Raw genomic sequence first — 6,651 nt, 5'->3', positions numbered from 1 at the left:
ATTTTGCCTTTTCCCATGACAGGCACAGGGCGGCCTTGCCAGGCGCCGAGGTTCTGTGAGATCCTGTATGTTCTGCAGCAGAGCGCCAGGGCCGGGCTGGGCGAGCGGGGTCGGCTGCTGGGGGTCGGGGGATGCAAAGCTCTCTCTCCCTTTCACAATTACATTGAAGTCAGTAAGAATAGGTCCTCCCCAAACAGTAATAGAAATAAAGGACATACGTCTCTCAATTTCAGTGGAACTCCTATTTGCTTTTAGGAGGCTTTCAAGTGTTAGGTGCTTATCCAAGCCCAATGAAGGGGCATAAGGATACTGGGAATAATTTAAAGATCAAGTTTAAATATATGGGTATTTTTAACTACTTCCTTATAAACCCAAATCATACATGGAATATATAATTTTTAGATTAAATATCAAAGGTATCCTTGATTCCACCGGCTGCCAACCATCACTGATGGTACTGCCTAAACATTATCAAATGACAATAGGCGCTCATTGATCTCTGCTGAAGTGGAAGTAGTTTCACTGGGGCCAATGATGGCTTTGCCAGATGGGAAATCTTCGTCCTTATCTTAATTTGGCCAGGCGTCAAATCAGACAATGTTCAGTTCGTGTGTGGCCAGCCCGCTACAGCTTCCATTGCCCATCAGCACCTGGGAAATGTACGCTGTACCGGTTCCTTTAAAACAGCTTCCTGACTAGAAGAAGGACCGCTGGATGTCTGAGAACCTCATAAGTTTAGCAAAAGAGTCCCTGACCTAAACGAAATCTGTAAAATTTAAAGAAGAACATCCAGTGCAATTTAAACTTCCTATACAAACTTTTCTTCTGTATTTTTTCTTTTTACACACACACTGCACAGCTAGCACCTGTATTATTTAGGCAGCTATTAATTAAATATTGTAGGCAGGTTTGCCTTCTGAGAATAGAGACTGGCACAAAAAAAGTGATTGAATGGCTAGACAGTCTTTGAGCTGAGTTAGAGTTTGGGGCTCCTTAGCAAAAGCTATTTTAAAAACATGTTCTAGAAAAATTAAATGGACCCAAAATGAAAATTGTAGTAAAAAATAAAGAAGAGCAACTGTTCCCTACAGGTAACCCTCGCCCAACCGCCTTGCTTTGTTGCCAGAGACACACAGTCCATGGAAATCAATTTACATCAAGTGAGGCACACTGGGCAGCGCTTGCCACAGTAGCCCCCCAGGACCCAGAGAGTCACACATGAAGGAAGGAAGGAAGGGAGGAGAGGGAGGGACAGAGGACTGAGGGAGTGAGAAAGGAAGATAGAAAGAAGATAAAATCACAGCGTTGAAATAAAACTGAAGTCTTCCAAAGGAGCTGGGAAAACCATAGATAGAGAAGAAAGGAATTTGTGGAAGAAAGAGCAAAATTTCCAAGTCTTGCTGACGTAGGTTAAGACGAGGTAAATGGGAGAGTCTTTTGTTGTCATTACATCATTAACACAGTAGGTGGCGCCCAAGTGTGTTTCAAGATGTCTTGAATAGTGTTTTCCTCCTTTGCTTATCTTTTTAAAAAAATTTAGTTCTTTTTCAGTCACAGTTTGCTTTTAATATTATTTTGTATTAATTTCAGGTGTGCAGCATAGTGGTTATGAGGCAGGATAGTAAGAAGCGAGGACAATTCCTGGGCAAATGTAATAGGGATACTGAGACAAGAAAATGAAACAAGGCCAAAAACTTTGAATTTAACAGCCAGCTAGTGAATCACAAAAACTTACCTTCTGTAACTAAGGACTCTTGAGAACAAATAGCTTTTACCTCTCTCCCTAACCAGAGAATGCATAGCTTAAATCTCCCTGGTCAGGAAAAATAAAGAACAGAGACCCAATTAATTCCATTTGTGCCAGCTAAACCCAAGGACGGATGAAGTCAGGGGAACGAACAGCGAAAACCCCATGAGAGCCAGAGAGACGCGAGATAAAAGTCATAGTAAAGTAGACCAAAGAATAATCCCAAACTCCCCTATACACTCATTTTGGTGAGTCAGCATACTGAAACCGCACCTGGAAACCTGATGAATATTCTGCTGAAAACCTGCCCTAAGCTTCTTGCCCAAAGAAGAAAGATCAAAACTCTCAAGACAAAGACTGGGCGCAGGCTTGCTCTAGAGCACACCCACGCCCCTTCCTGGGCATGAACATTTTATTTCCTGCTAAACTTTAAGGGCCCACACGACCTAAGGGTCCAACCAGGGCAGCAGCAGGCAGCGGCATCTCACCCTGGGCTTAGCCCCTGCCCCTGTCTCCAAGGCCGCCATTTTCTCTGACTTCCCAGTGAGCTAACAGCAGCCCTGTCTTGGCTCACTCCCTTCCTACAATGTTTCTAGGGAGTCAAAGCAGAGCACCCCTCGGCTTCCTGTTGCTTCCCCTGTGCTAAGTCCTTCCTTTGCATCACTGTCCCCAGCTTTAATAAACGTGCCTTCATAGTCACCTGGGCTCGTGTTGTGAAACCTTTCCTGCATGAAGTCTAGAACCCTCACACTTCAGGCCGGCCTGAGGGGGACCCGCTCTGGACCAGGTTCTGCCAGGTAACATCCAGATAGACAATCACATACTTCACAAAGTGTTTCCCCCTGATATTTCCAGTACTGAGCTGGCATCATAGATAGTAATTACAATATTTTTGACTATACCTTCTATGATGCGCCTTGCATCCCCGTGACCATTTTGTAACAACCAATGTGTGCTGTGGAATCTCTTCACGTTTTCACACCATCCCGCAAACCCCCTCTGGCAACCAGCAGTCTCTGTTCTTTGTATCTGTGTGTCTATTTCTCTTTTGTTTGCTCATTTATATTGTTCTCTCGAGTCCACATATAAGTGAAATCATATGGTATTTGTCTTTCTCTGATTGACTTATTTCACTTTGCCTAACATCCTCGAGGTTCATCCCTGCTGTCGTAAATGGTAAGATTTTGTTCTTTTTTATGGCTGGGTAAAATTCCATTGTATGTATGTACCACTGATTTCTTTTTTTTCTTTTTTTTTTAAATTTTTATTTTTTTAATTTATTTTTTTTATTTATTTACTTTTTAAATACATTTGTCTCTGCCTCCCCCCCCCACCTCTTTCCCTTGCCCCCTCCCACCTTCCCTCCCTCAGTTCTTCCCCTTTGGTTTTGTCCATGAGTCCTTGCTATATGTCCCTTGACTTTCCCCTTCCCTTCCTTTTCCCCCACCCACCCCTTCTCTCTTGTCTCTGTTGATTTCTTTTCCTTTCAGTGTTGCTGGTCATATTTTCCTTGCATCTTTGCATCGTTGGTTAGGTTCCGCTTATAGGTGAGATCATATGGTATTTGTCTTTCGCCCCCTGGCTTATTTCGCTTAGCATGATGCTCTCCAGTTCCATCCATGCTGTTGCAAAGTTTAGTACTTCTTTTTTCTTTCTGCTGCGTAGTACTCCATTGTGTATATGTACCATAATTTTTTGATCCAATCATCTACTAATGGGCATTTAGGTTGCTTCCAAGACTTGGCTATTGTAAATTGTGCTGCTATGAACATTGGGGTGCATAGGTTCTTTTGTATTGGCGTTTTGGTGTTCTTAGGGTATAGTCCCAGCAGGGGAATCACTGGATCAAAAGGCAGTTCCATTTTCAGCTTTCTGAGGAAATTCCACACTGCTTTCTATAGTGGCTGCACCAGTCTGCATTCCCACCAACAGTGTACTAGGGTTCCCTTTTCTCCACAGCCTCGCCAGCACCTGTTGTTTGTGGATCTGTTTATGATGGCCATTCTGACCGGTGTGAGGTGGTACCTCATGGTGGTTTTGATCTGCATTTCTCTGATGGCTAGTGATGCCGAGCATCCTTTCAAATGCCTCTGGGCCCTCTGTATCTCCTCCTTAGAAAAGCATCTGCCCAGGTCCTTTGCCCATTTTTTGATTGGATCGTTTGTCTTCTTGGAGTAGAGTCGAGTGAGTTCTTTATATATCTTGGAGATCAAACCTCTATCTGATGTATCATTAGCAAATATATTTTCCCATATGGTTGGCTCCCTTTTCATTTTGCTGATGTTTTCTTTTGCCGTGCAGAAGCTTCTTATTTTGATGAGGTCCCACTTGTTTATTCTTTCCTTTATGTCCCTTGCTTTAGGAGACATATCAGTGAAAAAATTGCTGTTACCACTGATTTCTTATCCACTCACCTATTGATGGACACTTGGGTTGCTTCCATTGCTTGGGTATTATATTGGGAAAATAATGCTGCAATGAATGTAGTGTTGCATATATTTTTCCAAATTGGTGTTCTGGGTTTCTTTAGATATATACCCAGAAGTAGAATTGCTGGGTAAAAAGGCGGTTCCATTTTTAATTTTTTGAGGAGCCTCCATACTATTTTCCACAGTGGCTGCACCAGTCTGCATTCCCACCAACAGTGCACTAGCGCTCCCTTTTCCCCCCATCCTAACATCGCTCATGTGTGGATTTATTGATGATAGCCATTCTGGCAGGTGTGAGGTGATATCTCACCGTGGTTTTAATTAGCATTTCTCTCATGATTATTGACATTGAGCGCCTTTTCATACATCTATTGGCCATCTGTATTTCTCCTTGGCAAAGTGCCTATTCAGGTCTATGCCCATTTTTAACTTGGATTGTTTGGGGTTTTTGTGTTTTTTTGGTGTTTAGTTGCATGAGCTCTTTATAAATTTTGGATTTTAATTCCTTATCAAATGTATCACAGCCAAATATTTTCTCCCATTCAGTGAATTTTCTTTTTATTTAGTTGATTTATTTTGCTGAGCAAAAGCTTTTAGTTTGATAAAGTCCCATTTGTTTATTTTTTGTTTCCCTTGCTGGAGGAGATATATCAAAAAATATTACTAAGAGAAATGTCTGAGATTTTACTGCGTGTTTTCTTTTAGTAGTTTTATATTTTCAAATCTTACATTTAGGTCTTTGATCCACTTTGAGTTTATTCTTGTACATGGTGTAAAAAGGTGATCTAGTCTCATTTTTTTGAACTCTATATTGCTAGATTTCTTACCTATATTTCATTTAGTTCTTTTTCTGGAGATTTCCTGAGTTCTTTTATTTGGGCCATGTTTCTTTGAATGGGTTTCTAGAGAACCCATTTTGGCTGCCTCTTGTGTTTGTTTCTGTGTATTAAGTAGATCTGTTGTGTCTTTCAGTCTTGGTGGTGTGGCCTTGTGTAGGTGTCGTGTGGGACCCAGTGGCACAATCTCCTTGATCATCTGAGCTGGGTGCTCCGGGAATGTCTCTTGTGTGGGTTATGTGAGGCCTCTTATTGTAATTGAGTAGACTGCTGTTGTCCCATCCTGTGTCCAGTTGATTCTCAGGCTGGCTGACCATGAGGATCAACCCTGACCGCAATGTATGAGCTGCTGTGTGGTTGCTGACCCCTGACGCAGAATTCACCTCTGCAGGGTCTGGAGCCCGCAGGGACTCCCCTTTGTGTGTGCCCCTTGTGGAGCTAATTGGATCCTGCTCTGATGCTGTCTGAAGGTGGCCACTGCATGTGTTGGTTCAGGGGCCTCTTGGGAGGCATTCTGGTGAATATCAATGTCATACACTGCCTGTGACTAGTTTTGAGCAACCTGTTTGAGGCTCCACAGCAATCCACAGTGCGTGATCGCCTCTACGGTGCCTGGGCTTCCATGGGAAGGGCCAAACTGCGCACCCAGGTCTGGCTCCACCAGCGCCAGACCTGGGGGGAGGTTAGCAAAGGACTCAAGACACCCCAACATCCGCCTCTGCCTGCTCCCTGTTAGGCTCAGTCACTGAAAGAGTCTCTGGCGGGATGTGAGTTGCATGAGGGAGGTTCCCAGTGAGTCACCAGGTGGGGGCAAGTGGTACTCACCAGACTGATACAGGTTCCAGCTCAGTGCCAGTGGCGGGTCTGAGGCCACTCAGCAAGTGTCCCGGGGTACACCAAGGCTAGCTGCCGCCTACCAAGTGCCCACAGATATTTGTGGTAGGGGGGATCTCAGGGAGTTGTCAGGGGGAGGCCAGCAGAGTTTAACAAGACCAAACTGCTCTAGCTGGTGTGGCTTAGTGGATTGAGTGTTGGCTTGAGAACCAAAGGGTCACCGGTTCAATTCCCGGTGTAGGGCACATGCCTGGGTTGTGAGCCAGGTCCCTGGGCGGGGGGGAGCGGTGTGAAATGCAACCACACATTGATGTTTCCCTCTCTTTCTCCCTCCCTTCCCCTAAATAAATAAATAAATAAATAAAATCTTTGGGGAAAAAAGAATACTTAAAAAAAAATAATAAAAGACCAAAGTGACCAAGATTTGCCTGTGTAAAGGGAGGATGCTATACCAGTCAGGAATGCAAAGGAAAAATGCCCTTATCTTGGAGCTACACAATTGAGTCTGTCCCCGATACTGTCCAGGCCTCCTGGAGCACCCAAGCTCAGCAGGGCGGGGCTGCCAGGAGCGTGGGGCTAGTGAATCTTCCACGTGGGCGGTATGGGGTGACAGGGAGAAGCTGCCATGTCGGCTCACAGGAAACCCCCACCGTATAGCCACACAACTCAGTGATTGACACCCCCTGCCTGTGCCCCGCCCCCCCCACACCGTGGGCCGTGCTGCTGACTCCTCCACAGGGTGTCACTGCTCCACAGGCTGTGAGAGTTGCAGGGTGAGGTGACAAGGAGTCTAGAGTGGGGACTA

This window comes from Pteronotus mesoamericanus, unplaced genomic scaffold, assembly GCF_021234165.1.
Source record: "Pteronotus mesoamericanus isolate MK-2021 breed Mesoamerican mustached bat unplaced genomic scaffold, CSHL_Meso_final scaffold_137, whole genome shotgun sequence".
Lineage (NCBI taxonomy): Eukaryota > Metazoa > Chordata > Mammalia > Chiroptera > Mormoopidae > Pteronotus > Pteronotus mesoamericanus.
This window is presented reverse-complemented; position numbering follows the sequence as displayed.